Here is a 14,733-nt window from a genome sequence, read left to right on the forward strand (position 1 = left end):
CAACTCCTTGAATAATAAGTTTACAAGTTACACGAGCTTGGAGAAGTTACTAGTCATACAGTAGACTGTATGGTACTTAAGGTACCATTGTCACAAAATAAAATCTTTGAAGGACATATACTGAGCACTCAGTTCCAACAGAACTGCATTAAATTAAAATTTAAGCTGAATTTATCTTTAATATCAGATCTTGAGTTAATCACGAAGAGTATAAGACAAAGAGCATTAGAACACTTTCATAAATGCATTTAATAGTAATATAAACTAAATTAGTAATGTAACAACTACACTGTGAATGTAGTATGAAGCTAGCACTGGGGAAAGCTTCCAGCTCCACTTCTTTTTCACAAAAAGATGTCAGATGTCTTTTTCACAAAAATATTTTCATTAAGAAATCATTTAGCTGATGCTTTAGGTATAATTACCTGGAAATTTCTCTCTGCCTTCCATGTTGTATACACCTATATTGAAGTTTACATCTACAAAATGTTAATGTTATGAAAAATAAGTATAGTTTGAAGTTTTAACAGTACAGTGATACTGAAAAGCACTCTGATTTAAAAATGGCTAAAAATAGGGGCATCTGGGTGGCTCAGCCAGTTAAGGGCTGCTCAGGTCATGATCCCAGAGTCCTGGGATCGAGCCCCATGTCAGCTCCTGCTCCCTGCTCGCTGGAGAGCCTGCTTCTCCGTCTCCCTCTGCCTGCTGCTCTGCTTACTTGTGCTCTCTCTCTCTGTGTCAAATAAATAAATAAAATCTCTAATAAATAAATAAATAAAAATGGCTAAAAATATTTTTATTTCTCAATGGAACTGCATGAAATTTCACTAAGATTCTTTTGAAAGCAGCATAGGTCATTGCAGTAAATTCCATCTTAGTTTCCTGAACTAAAATTTAACTCAATTTTTTATTTACTGAGCACCTACTGTGCATAAAGCACTAAACTAAGCATCCCATTGGCCAGATTAGACACCCAAAATATTACACTTCCCACTAACAAACGGTCAGCGTTTTGACTCCTCAGGACATCAGGTAATAACTATCAATTGTAGGCCTCTAAAAATGCTTGTTAAACCAAAAGGCAATGCTCTTAATGGAGGAATCCAGATTGCCTGGATCAGCAGAACTACATTAGAAAGTTAACAGCCTCCATCCTCAAAATATCCCAGGAGAAGAAAGGGAGTGATTCAAACTGTTAGCATGTGCCCAACGACACTACATAATAATAGCCTAAGCAAAACTGCCAGATGTATTTGTAATTAAGAGGTCCAACCTTGACAAAGCATCATCAGTGAGATTTTCATCCTACTGGGTGGATGGATTCAGAAAGCAAAAGCTCAGTCAAGAAATGAAAAGCACATTAAGCATAAACTGCTCGGGCGGTTCGATCTGGAAGAACAAGTAGAGAGAGAGGTTCATTCGTTCAACCTGCGAGCCTCTATTCTGCGACAGCGGAGAGGAGGACTTAAAAGAGAGAATGAATGACCTGCGGTTTCTCGTGGGGGCTGCGGCCCCAACCGTAAACTGAGATCGGTGCTGTAAGAAATAAATTACAAAGCATGAAGTGCTACTGGGGAGAAGTGAAAACCCCCCGGGAAAAGTCAAAGAAGGCAACGATCTTTAATTTAACTTCGCGCCCGTCAGTTTACATCTTCGCCGATTTTCTACATAAAGTTGACAAACTCTCCAGAAGAGGTCAATTTTGGAGGCTGACACATGCCTCCCCTCGACCGGCTGCGTCGGCCGACCGAAAGTAGAGGAAGCGCCGAGAGGCAAGCGGCGCCAGCCAAAGGAAGCCTCTTCTCCCTCCTCTTAGGCCACGGCACTGGGGCGGCCGCCTGGGCTCCTGGGAGCAGGGGCAGGTGTCGGCGCCAGATCCCGGCTCGCGGAGCTGGCAGAGTTGGCAGGGCCACCGCCGCCGCTTCTCCCGCGGGCCGGGGCGCCGGAAAGTTGCGTGAAGACAACTCCAGGGCCGAAAAGCCGCTCCCCCGCGCGGCCCATGGGCAGCGGCAACCCCAGCCTCCTCGCAGCCCCCCGGGAGAGGGACCCGCGACCCGGGGAAGGGGAGAGGAAGCTCCGCCCGCCAGCTCGGCCGGGCCGGGAGGACCCGAGGGTCACCGGCGGGCGGACGAACAAGGCGTCCAGCGATTCCGCTCCTGCCGGGAGCCCCCACCCGGGCCGTGCCTCCCGCCAAGTCCGGGCGCAAACACTCTGCGCCCGCCGGCCGGGCCCGTCACGACCCCGGAGCCCGGGCGCCGCAGAGCCCACACCGCGGCCCGCACCCCTCCAGCCCAGCTCGACCCCTCCCCGAGACGCAGCCTGGTCCCACCGCTCGACCGGCAGCCGGGCCCCAGCCCTGCGCACCTTCCCGACTCACCTGCGCTCCGCGGCAGCTCTGTACCTCCTCCCCGCTCCGCGCGCCCCGTCGGGGCACGCACCGACGCCCCGACCGGGACTCCCCGGGCCGCGGTGACTCGGGGCGCGACGGCCACCGCCGCCTTCTCCACCTCAGCACAAGCCCCGGCGGCGAGCTGAGGGTCGCGGTCAAAGCCCCGCCGAGGCTAAAGCGAATCTCGCCACCTCCACAGCCTCCACCACCAAGTCCCTTCACTCGTCCGCGCCGCCCGGAGAAAATGTCACCAGAGGCCGTTCCGCTCGGCGCCTCACTTCCGCCCGGAACCACAGAGCCCGCACGGGTCGGCTAGAGCGGCCGCTGCGGCGGCAGCCTCCAGGGACTCGAGCGGGAGGCCGAGGGAAAGCCAGAGAGCGCCATCTGGCGGAAGGGGACAGGCGCTCCTCCCGCTGCAGAGTGCCTGGCGCGCAGGCACCAGCTTCCCCGGCTTCTTTCCCGCGCTCCATCCATCTGATCAGGCAGCTCCCTTCCAGACCTGTCCTTCCCAGAGGGTCGGAAATCAGTCAGTGCAAGCTAAGGACAATGCCCTAAGAGAAGGACAACACTCCATTTTCCGTGCGCTTCTCGGTACTCACCCCTTCTGAAGCCTTCCCGAATGAAGCTCGTAGTGTCTGAATCCTTGAGTGACTCCAGCAGCGGGTCCGCTCTCTTCTCTCCCCACTTTTTCGCGGATGCCGACAGCTCGGCTCGAGGAGACTCGGCTGTGCTGGTCTCTTGCAGTGGCATCAACATCCCGTTCAAGTTTTTGGTCGGTTACCTTGCAGGCCTGGCAGATAGACCGCCACCTGCTGGTGAGTCAGGGTCAGTGGGGGAGAGCCCGCTCCGCCCCTCCGCGCGCTGCAAACGCCCCAAATTCCACCTCTGCAGAGTCACTCCTCTCATTTGCACTTCACCGTGGGCAGGGTGACGCACCAGGGGACTCTGAGTTTTCGAGGCCCTTCCTTTAGGTCTGTGATTGAAAGAAACGTGCTGGACGCGGGCCCTGGAGGAAAGGTGACCGGCCACCTGGCCGGTACTGGGCTCAGAGGTACGGCTCAGAGGTACGACAAAACGCAATTCGAGATCTAGCCAAGGGCCGGCGCTCCCAAAGTCAGGGTTTTGAGAAGTAAATGAGTAAATAAGAGCGTGAGGAGAAAATGTAGAAGGTCTTCACTTTTTCAGGAGCCGTGCTGACACCTGGGGTAACACTACCCAAGAGGAGACTATGGAAATCACAGCGCTGGCCCCACATCCCCCTTAACATCAGTCTCCCCTTCAGATCTGGTGCTTCAGCTCCCCCAGTTCACTCATTTATGCTGACTGGCCACAAGCATGGGAGTTCTCCGTCCATGATTAAACGAACACATTGATAAAATAATTTTATATTAATAGCTAACTTTTGTTGAATGCCCACTGTGTGCCAGGCACTGTAGCATGTGCTTAAATGGATTCATTCATTTAATCTGCACAACAACCCTATAAGCTCAGTACCATTACCAGCCCCAGGTGACAAAAATGGAAACTGAGGCCCAGAATGGTTAAAGTGACCCACCCAAGGTCACACATCAGTAAGTGGCAGGACGGGACTCCAACACAAACAGTCCAACTCTAGGGCTTGCTCTCCCAGCCTCTACCACGACCTACCTCTTTGAGACTCACTGAGAACATACCGTGTGCCCAATAAACATTTTGTCTATGTTTATTTCACTCACTTGTTCATCCCTTTGTTCATTTATTTCCCTGCTACCTTAGTCCTCAAGGAATTTGAGAAGTTGTCGGGTAGTGATAAGAGCCCAAGCTCTTTCAGAAGAAAAAAAGAAAATTTTACTACCAAGAACATACCTGTCAGTCTTGAAGTGAAAGAATAAATGTGGGCTAATATCTTCGGTTTTAAAACTACTCCTTGACAATCTTATCTCATCAAGGCTGTAGACATACTGAATTGTCTCCCAGAATCCCACGTGCAGCACATGCTCAGCTCTCCAAGCTCCTGAAATCCCATCTCCATAAAACCAGCCCGGCCCAGCCCCCCTACCACCCCCCCACATCACTAGCAACCCCCTCCATCCCATTGTCTCTACCAGAAATTGAACACGATCCCTCTGCTCACAGACACCAGCCTACAAACATGTCCATCCCTTAGCCTACCTGCAGTGTTATTACTGAATTGTAGCGGTGGTTCTCCTCTCAATTTCGGTCCTAAGTCTTGGAGGCCAAGGCCAGGCCTGTCTGAATCACTCTCTAGCATCACTGCTTACACCTGGTGTACCACCAGCACTGGGGCTGGGCCTGCAGCAGATGCCTGTTAGAAATGGTGGCCTGGGGGCGCCTGGGTGGCTCAGTCGTTAAGCGTCTGCCTTCGGCTCAGGTCATGATCCCAGGGTCCTGGGATCGAGCCCCGCATCGGGCTCCCTGCTCCGCGGGAAGCCTGCTTCTCCCTCTCCCACTCCCCTGCCTGTATTCCCTCTCTGGCTGTGTCTCTCTGTCAAATAAATAAATAAAATCTTAAAAAAAAAAAGAAAAGAAATGGTGGCCTGAACAGTAGCATCAGAGCGTGGCTGGCCTTGCTTTGACTATAGCCCCTTCCCTCCTGACCAAGCCCGGAACTTCAGCCATTTCCTCCTGTAAGGGGGATGTTACTATTAGGACCACTCTCTAGATGAGGAAAGTGGGAGATCGGAGAGACAGACCCCTTATCTGTAGGCTCTGGGCTGCCCCCTCTCTTTCTTCTCAGATTGCTAAGAACCAGGCTACCCCTCCCTCAGCGTAACCACCCACCCCTCTACCCTCCAACCCCAGCATGACCAGCATTCACTACAATCTCCCAGTATGCGCTGTAAGGGGAAGTGTTGAACCTCTGCACTGCACTGGCCACATAACCTCAGAAAAGTCACCCCTTCCAGAGTTAACACTACCTGCTTTAACTCGGAGCATTATTCCACAGAATTAAATTATGTCCTCCATGTGGAAGGCCACCCAGAACATTCTAAGGATACCAAGTAGCAGAGGGTCACATGGTCATCAGCACTAGGGGCTCTGGAATCTGACAGATCTGAATTTGGATACAGTTCTGCCTCCCTCTAGCCATGACCCCCTGGGCAGTTCGGTAACCCTGCCAAGCATAAGGGTCCTCACCTGTTCGCCACAGATGACTCCTGACACTACCTTGCAGGCTTTTGTAAGGGCTGGGAGTGAGGTGACTTGCGTATGTAAAGCTGTCAGCACAATTCTTGGCTCAGAGAGAACACTCCATAAACGGGACCCTTGTTCTGATGGCAACACTCCGGCCACGCACCTCCCACAGGCACCCAGACTCACACTGGTTAAGTACAATGATGCTGCCAACTCAGCTCCCAAGTTCACATGGAACCAGAATGGAACAGGGCAGATGGGGCCATGAAAGTGGAGCCATTCGTGGCCCAGGGTGGCTGGGCAGGGCACCTCCCTCAGCTCCCCTGTTCTCTGGGGTGGGCTGAGTGAGGCTTCTCTGTCTTGGGCTCCCGGTCCCTCTTTCCAGTCAGGTGACCCCCGTGACATCCCCTCTATATGGAAGTCTATAACTTGTATTAAAACGTGGAAATAAACGTAATGGACAGTTTAACATTTCTCAACAAGTGTGTGTTGTCCTCTCGTTTTTCAATGTAGGGACTAGCTCTGTGTGACACAGGACCCGACCTTGTGGGACCTCCAGGGTGGAAGGAGCGAGGGGTTCCTCGGACATGCACCCCACTGCCCATCTCAGGAACTGTTTGTTCCCTTTGTAACGTCTACCCCTGTGTACCTGTTGGGCATGTCCTTCCTCCCCACCCGTCTGACTCACCGGAGAGGGCAGTGGGGCCCTGTTCTGTGGCAGACACGAGGACGCAGGTGTGAATGGAAGAAGTCCATCTGAGCATCGAGCTGGGGAGACCCAGAAGCCTGAAGGGTTGTCAAGACAAGTGGTGCCAGATGCCAGGTGGGTGAGAGGCTGGGAGGAGGTAGGCCTGCAGTAGAGGGCAGTGAGGGATGCCTGAGGGAATAGCCGGCATTGATACAAAGGAGGAAGAGAGTAGGTGCCCGAGGGCAAAGCTCCTGCCTCTTTCCTCTGAGCTCCCTTGGTGTCCAGCACACAGCGCGGCAGACAGGACAATCCAAGAAATGTTTGTGACTGACGGAAAAATACGCAGAGAAGCTGACCTTGAGGGAAAAGGGGCAAGAGGTGGAAAAGCCCCTGGGATGTTTGGAGGATGACAACCCTAGGGCCAAGCTGCCTGTGGCCGGAAGGGAGGTGGGGGGCTGCGGGTGAGTGTAGGGAGCCTGGGCTGCCTTCCTTCAGCGCTAAGAGGGAAGCAGGGTGTGACGTCTCCCCCTCTGCTAAGTGTTATGATCAAGACCTCAGACAGCAGATCCTTCCTTGCCCACGAACAACCTGGCAAGGAATTGACCCCACACTGACCAACCACGGGGCAGGGAGAGCTCTGGGAGGGGAAGGCTCAATCCAGTTGCTGTTGAAGAAGAAGGAAGGAAAGCACTAGGAAAGAAGGGAAGGGCCTGCAGCCCTAGCCCCTTCCTTGTTGGGGGCAGATAGGATGGTTCCGAAGACACACTGGGATTTGAAAGAAAAGACTCAAGGGCTTCAGAGCCACGGAAACACCAGCCTTATGGAGAAGGTCCCCGGTCCCCCACCTTCCCCTCTCCAGCTCTGAAAACTATGATATTTAAGTAAGAACAACATCAGGGGATCCGTGGCATAATTAAAACTGTGTGGTCTTTGTCCTCAGTTCCTGACACAGAGCTCCTAAAAGCCTTGGAATTTCCTAAGTGATAAGAGTGCCTTTTGTCATTCTTAGGAAAGCCCTTTCAACCACACCTGAGTTTATGCTAATGAGGGTTCTCTGGGTGGGCCCGCAGGTAGCTTCAGGATGGGGGCCAGTTGCTGGAGAAACCAACCTCCCGAGGAGAGTGTTGAAACGTTCAGCCCCACCCCCACTCTGGGCTGGTGAGAAGGGCTGGAGATTGAGTTCAGTCACCAATGGCCACTGATTTAATTAATCATGCCTACTTCATGAAACGTCGTAAAAATCCCTGAATGATAGGATTCACAGAGACCGCATACTGGTGAGCACATTGAGATGCTGGGAGGGTGGCCCTCCTGGGGAGGGCTTGGAAGCTCTGAGCCAAACCCCACCATGTTTCTTTTCCATTTGGCTATTCCTGAGTTGTATCCTTTGAAGTAAGCCAGTAATTATAAATAAAATACTCTCCTGAGTTCTGTGAGACATTCTAGTGAACTTATGGGAGAGTCATGGGAGCCCCCAAATCTATAGTCTGCCAGGCATAAGTGTGGGTAGCCTGGGGACGCCCCTTGCTCCTGGCATCTGAAGTGGGGGCCCTCTTGTGGGGTCTGCACTAACTCAGGGAATTGAACTGAATTATTGGAAGACCCACCTCTTGTCAGAGAATTGGTGTGATCGTAAAAACTTTGACCAAAAATGAACACACTTGATTTTAAATAAATGTTATGTTAAGCAAGACCAGTCCTACCAAATCTCAGACTCCTCACCTTGCTTCCCTGTGGTGTCTCCACGGTTTCACTGGAGATCAATGCTGCCGGCACCCAACACCCGGGGAGGCAGAGTGGTTTGAGGCTTCACCTCTCCCCATGGTACTGGAACATAAAGGAGTGCCTGGGAGGAGGAATTCACCTTTCCTGGTGATATTTCAGGTACCAAATCCTGTATAGAGACTGTCGCAACATTCCTCATTTGCACCTACTAAGTGGCTACTTCCTCTATTTGTGTCTCAGGAGAGCCCACGGAAGTCTGCATGAATGCCCTTCAATTTTATTTAAAAGACATCTATTGGGCGCCTGGGTGGCTCAGATGGTTAAGTGGCTGCCTTCAGCTCAGGTCGTGATCCTGAGGTCCTGGGATCAAGTCCTGCATAGGGCTCCCTGCTCCTTGGGGGGCCTGTTTTCCCTCTGCCTCTCTGTCTCTCTCTCTCTCTGTCTCTCTCTCTCTCATGAATAAAGAAATAAAATATTTAAATAAATAAATATATAAATAAATGACATCTATTGAAAGCCTACCCACTAAAAGCAAGGCACACTTGACATGTGGTATCTCATTCATCCTCCCCACAGTCAGCAAGAGCAGGTAGGTTTTACAGAAGAGGAAACTGAGGCTCAGAGAAGACAGTGCGCCTGACCAAGGTCACATGAGCTGAAGGGGCAGAGCCAGGATTCCTGGAAAAGGACACCTCTCACCTCCTTCCAGAACACCGCTGTCTGTCCGGGAACAGGGCTCAATCTAGAAACAAATCACAGGAGTTCACGGGTGGGACGTGGCAATCCCCAAAGCAGAGGAAGGACATGTGGGAGGAAGAAATGAATTCCCAAGAGCAAGAAGGACTTTGTAGAAGAGGAAGCTTTCGACCAGGGCCTTGGAGAAAGCAGGGTTTCCAAGGACAGAGATGAAGAGAAAGGTATGCCAGGCAAAGTCTGGCTCGGGGAAAGGCTGGGCTCCCGAAGTATGGGGCACACCAGACAGCCCGGAAGAGGTGTATTTCTTGTTCAAGTGATGTATGAAGTCTGTGGTTTGGGCTCTCCTCCCCTACCCCTCCAGTGCTTTTTTTTTAAGCTTTTTGCTGATGAATGCCAACAATACAAATGTGTTCGGAGCTTACCTATAACACTTCACAAGTATGGTTTCGTTAGGTCTTCTAAACAGTCAGGAAAGGTAGTAAGAGCAGGCATTGTTAACATTTTGCAGAGAGGGGCACCTGGGTGGCTCAATCGGTTAAGCATCTGCCTTTGGCTCAGATCATGATCCTCCGGTCCTGGGATCCAGGCCCGCATCACATCAGGGCTCCCTGCACTGCAGGGGGTCTGCTTCTCCCTCTGCCCCTCCCCCTGCTCATGCGCAAGCACGCCGCGCTCTCTCTCTCACTGTCAAATAAATAAAATCTAAAAAAAAGAACATTTTGCAGAGATTATATGACTAACACAAGGAGATACTGAAAAAATGCTTACTGGATGAATGAATGAATGAATGAATGGACTTGCCCAAGGTCACCAGCACGGAACAGGAGAGTCAGGGCCAAACCCAGCTCGGCTGCCCCTAAATCCCAGACTCTTCACTACCGTACATCTCTGGGGGACTTAGCAATGCCATTGTGTGTGCCTGCGTGTGTGTTGGGGGGGGTGGGAATTAGACTCATTATTGTGTTTTATAATGTGCTGATCATTTGAAAAAGGCTCCAGCCCGAGAACAATACAAGCATTCATTAAAGTACTTCAATAGACTGACAGCAGCAACAATAACCTAACATTAAATGAAGCAGAGTATCTCATGTGACTCCTCTCTTGAGGAGTCGGTGCAAAGGCACCAGGCTTTGGGAAACAGGATGGGGCCCCCTGGGAAAAAGACAAAGCAGAGATTTACAGAACCTGTGCGGGGACAGCAGGCTGGGAGGGCCCTCACCGGCCAGGCCGGCCAGCACCAGGCAGCTTCCAAAGGTCTCCCTCCTCTAGAGTTACTGTCCTTTACTGAAAACCATGAGTAACCCTCAAGCAGAGAAGGGGACCTTAGAGATAGCCCTTTTATTTTGCAGAAAAAATGTTTTTGTTTGGGGCGCCTGGGTGGCTCAGTTGGTTAAGCGACTGCCTTCAGCTCAGGTCATGATCCTGGAGTCCCGGGATCGAGTCCCACATCGGGCTCCCTGCTCAGCGGGGAGTCTGCTTCTCCCTCTGACCCTCCTCCCTCTCATGCTCTCTGTCTCTCATTCTCTCTCTCTCAAATAAATAAATAAAATCTTTAAAAAAAAAAATGTTTTTGTTTGCTAATTTTGCTTGTTGTGTCCCTTAAAGCACTCAGTAGAGCTGCTCTGGCTTTTTAATCCTGCTTGTGGTTTTTGCTGTGAGTCCTTCAAGTCACCAGAAGGGCAAAAGACCAGCTGGTGGGGAGGCCTCATGGAGTGATGTGTGTGTGCAAAGCCAACTCCTGAGAGAACACACACGCACGCACTGTGGGTCAGTCTGGGGGATGTATGAGATGTCGACTGGCCAGTCCCTGCCCTCAGAGAACTAAGATCTTGTTCATGGGATGTACACATTGGCCTTACCTAAGGCAAAAGCGTAAAATTGGTTTCTCTTTGGTGCGTCCGTGCTCACTACATCCAGGACCCTCCTTGACCCAGTCAGTGTTGTCACCGCCACTCAAAGCCCCAGGACTTTAGCCTTCTTTGCCTCTCTATTCCCCACCTCTGACAACCAAAACATCCTGGCCTAGAACTCAATCTCTAAGGCTTCTAGTCTCCACAGCTTAACAACAATTAATTAAGGAACCCAATTCCTACTAGAGTGACAGCTGACTAACACATGACTTCTCCCAGGCGATGGCATTTTGTCCAACTAACATAAACTCTTCTCTAGAAGCCATCAAGGAATGACATAAAAGACAGGAATTTCAGATGGCAAGGCAGGTCAGCTGGGAGGAGGGAGATATTTTTGTTAGCCAGGCTTTTCAGAATTCTCAAATCACAACAATCTGACAGCGTAGGAGGACACATTCATCTATACATTCTTTTTTTTTTTTTAAGATTTTATTTATTTAGGGGGCGCCTGGGTGGCTCAGATGGTTAAGCGTCTGCCTTCAGCTCAGGTCATGATCTCAGGGTCCTGGGATCGAGCCCCGCATCGGGCTGCCTGCTCAGCGGGAGGCCTGCTTCTCTCTCTCCCTCTACTACTCCTCCCTGCTTGTACTCTCTCACTCTCTCTGTCGAATAAATAAATAAAATCTTAAAAAAAAAAAAAAAAAAAAAATTTTATTTATTTATATGACAGAGAGAGACACAGCGAGAGAGGGAACACAAGCAGGGAGAGCGGGAGAGGGAGAAGCAGGCTTCCTGCTGAGCAGGGAGCCCGATGCGGGGCTCGATCCCAGGACCCTGGGATCATGACCTGAGCCGAAGGCAGCCGCTTAACGACTGAGCCACCCAGGCGCCCTTCAACTATACATTCTTTTTTTTTTTTTTTAAAGATTTTATTTATTTATTTGAGAGAGAGAGAGAGAGCACATGAGAGGGGGGGAGGGTCAGAGGGAGAAGCAGACCCCCCGCTGAGCAGGGAGCCCGATGCGGGACTCGATCCTGGGACTCCAGGATCATGACCTGAGCCAAAGGCAGTCGCTTAACCAACTGAGCCACCCAGGCGCCCTTCATCTATACATTCTTAAGGAGCCTCAGCCCCAACTGTTTTGTAGTTCTGGTGTACTGGGAACCAAGAAGCTTTGGAATTTACAATTAAAGAAGACAAGAGTAACTCAAAGGAAAAGAACATTAAGAAGACAGTTGAGAGGGGCGCCTGGGTGGCTCAGTTGGTTAAGCGTCTGCCTTCGGCTTAGGTCATGAGCCCAGGGTCCTGGGATCGAGCTCTGCATCGGGCTCTCTGCTCAGCAGTTAGCCTGCTTCTCCCTCTCCCTCTGCTGCTCCCCCTGCTTGTGCTCTCTTGCTCTCTCTCTCTGTCAAATAAATAAATAAATAAAATCTTAAAAAAAAAAAAGAAGAAGACAATCGAGAGATCAATCTGGGCTATTGATTATTAGTAGTACGATAATACTTCAGAGAAGGAAAGGTCAATGCTGTGTAATGAGTCCTACTCTATGGTGGGAGGAGGCTGGGTCTACAGTGTAGATAGAATACAAATATGGAATGTTCCAGGCCTTTCTAAACTTCAGAAGCTTCAAGAGCCTATCTCCTCAAATCTGCCCAGCACTGAGGGTTTGGAGTAGGGGTGGCAACCATGCCCCTAACTGGATTTCCCATTGCCACAAGGACTGCCGGAAGCATGCTTCCATTCTGGCAGGTCATGATCCTTTTGTGTAGTCATATCCCATCAATCTGCCTCTTGGGAGAGGTGTGTTTTTAGCCAGAACCCCTAAGTCGACGTTGTTGAACTAGAAGAGCCAGAAACACTGAGGAGAACTTTTATCTTCCTGGAAGGCCCCAAAAGGCTGCTCCTGGCTCCCAGGGAGTGGAGATGTACCGTCACTGCCGATACTGCTCTGTGCCCACCGGAGCCCGGTAGCAGACAAGGCGATGACACTGGGGCTCACCCCAGCCAGTTCCAGGAGCTCTGCGGAGGGTCCCGGGGGCTACTGTCCTGCCTCTGCTGGGCTGGTAGCTCTCCCCCAAACAGGGACTATTTGTGTTCATCTGTCCTCCCCCCCCATCACCCGCCCTCGTTCCCTTCCTGTCTCTCCATTCCTTTGCTGCATCTTCTGCTTCACCCTCTGCTCTTGCATTGTGCCCCGGCTCCCTGTGTGCTAATGTCACCTGCCCTGGGGCTTCCCTCCTGGGGCAGACAGTCGACTCTGGAGGAACCTGGAAGAAGGAATCAACAGCCCACAGGGTGACACTCAGCTGGCAGAGGCCAGAGCTAGTGGATAAATGTCCCGTCTTCTTTCCCTCAGGTGGACAATTCTGTGGCCCCTTCTGCAGCGCTCCTCTGAGGCAACCAGCAGGACCATGTCCCACTCAGTCTCCATGGAGACCAGTGTGGTAGCATTCCCCGGGAATGGCTCTCCCTCTCTCCTCAAGTCACTGTATCCCAAGGAGCTTCACAAATCAACTACCTGTGTGTAGCTCTTGTCTCAGACTCTGTTTTGGGGGGGCACCCAAACCCAAGCCCAGGCTCTCCTTCCTCTCTTCTGTCTCCTCCACCCAGTCCCCACTCAGCCTCCCCTCTTCTCTTTGCTGGTCTGCTCTCTTCCTCTCAACATATATTGTCCTCCCCAGTCTACCTCAGAGACAGATGGTGTGTCCTTGGGCCCACTGAGGGTGAGGAAGTTGGACATTTTTTTACCACACCATCCCTTGGGAGCTTTGGCTCTGCACCAAGGTAGAGGGGGGCAGCAGGGACAAGAGAGGGGCTAAAGATGGGAGAGAGATGTTTGTGGTTTCTAAGAGGTCTTAACTGCAGTAGAGGTGACTAGCTGGACCTGAGAGAGAGAGAGAGAGAGTTCTATTGATCTCATGACCTTCTTGGGCACTTTGCTCCCAGTGGCCCAGTGCTGGCTAGAAGGATCCTTCCTGTCACACACAGCCTCACCCCTACCCCCTACCCAGCTGGGTTCATTTCCCTGTGGAGCTTCTTCTCTGGCCTCCCTGGGTGCCTCTTCTTCCCATGCACAGAGCTTGACCTTGAGCAGCACTTTTACTCTCCATCCTCATTGAGGGAAGGATACAATTTTCCTTACTGGGACTTTGAGTCTCTGGAAGGGAACATCCAATGCCTGAAGGATTCGCCTTCTGGGGCTGCCCCAAGCTGCTGAGAGGACAAGTCACCATACAGTCTTGAGAATGATAAAGCTCTCCCCAAATTGCCACACTCCAGGCAACAGATGAGGGGACGAGGGGCTAAATTCTGAACCAGTTCAGGTCTTGGCAAAATTTCTAGGTCAGAAGAGGGGGAAAGGGAGAAACATTTCAGGACTTACAGGATCCAGAATTCATTTCTAGTGGATGATAATCTAGTCCTCCCAACTCAAGTACGCAAGAAACATCACTTTCTTTATGTCCTAGAAATCAATTTAATTTCTACTCCGAGGCCCCCACCTGGCAGGAAAGACCATGTCAGTCATTGCTGAACTTTTTTTAAAGATTTTATCTATTTATTTGAGAGAGACAGAAATAGAGAGTGATGGGTGGCAGCTGGCTCTGTTTTCATGTTGTTTCGGGAAGCAGAAATCCTTGCTCCCACCCGTAAAGGAGGACTGGCCACCTCCATCATGGATGGCTATGCAAGGGTGAGAGCACCCACACCTCTCTCCCTTTCTAGGCCTTCACGATTTCTTCTCTCTCAAAAGCCATCTCCCCTCTTTACTCCTACCCTTCCCCCACAACACACACACACACATGCACACACGCACGCACACACAGACACACACGTGAAACCCAATGAGTTTAGATTTTTTTTGAAGGACAGGAAGTCATTGAACTCAGGCTCCTCTGCTTTACACCAAGCCCAAATGAAGGAATTACCAACCGGCCAATCCACTTGAAATGGAAGGGGTGGGGTGGAAAACTATGAGAAACACACAGATTAATATGTCAAAAATATCATCCTGCCACTCATACATGCTCCAGCACTTTACAGACACCTGTTTTGGAGCCAAGCACCAAGCTAGCACTGGGGACACAGACGTGACAAGAGGAAGTCCTTCCAGGTGTAGTGCTCAGCCTAGTCTGTCCTAGTGGAGAACACAGACACGAGGCCACCTAACATTAGGACGGTATGACAAAATAATAGAAATATGTACCAAGTCATAGCTGACATGAGGAAGCTGCAGGCAAGACCTGGGCCC

The 14,733-nt window shown here is 51.0% G+C and overlaps 1 protein-coding gene across 5 annotated transcripts in view; it reads right to left on the minus strand.

Moving 5' to 3' along the window:
- ARK2N (arkadia (RNF111) N-terminal like PKA signaling regulator 2N) overlaps positions 1-2,668 on the minus strand; it is a 93,329-nt gene extending 90,661 nt beyond the window's left edge. For 4 of the 5 annotated variants that reach the window (XM_064577651.1, XM_064577652.1, XM_045886777.3 and 1 more), the window contains exon 1: positions 2,378-2,668. The gene's annotated coding sequence lies outside the window, so the exon portion shown is untranslated. The remainder of the gene's footprint in view (positions 1-2,377) is intronic. The other variant, XM_045886782.3, reaches the window with a different exon arrangement.
- Between the last annotated feature and the right edge of the window lie 12,065 nt (positions 2,669-14,733).

This window comes from Mirounga angustirostris, unplaced genomic scaffold (assembly GCF_029215605.1).
Source record: "Mirounga angustirostris isolate CCGP_5_RB_7025 unplaced genomic scaffold, mMirAng1.0.hap1 SCAF_14, whole genome shotgun sequence".
Classification (NCBI taxonomy): Eukaryota; Metazoa; Chordata; class Mammalia; order Carnivora; family Phocidae; genus Mirounga; species Mirounga angustirostris.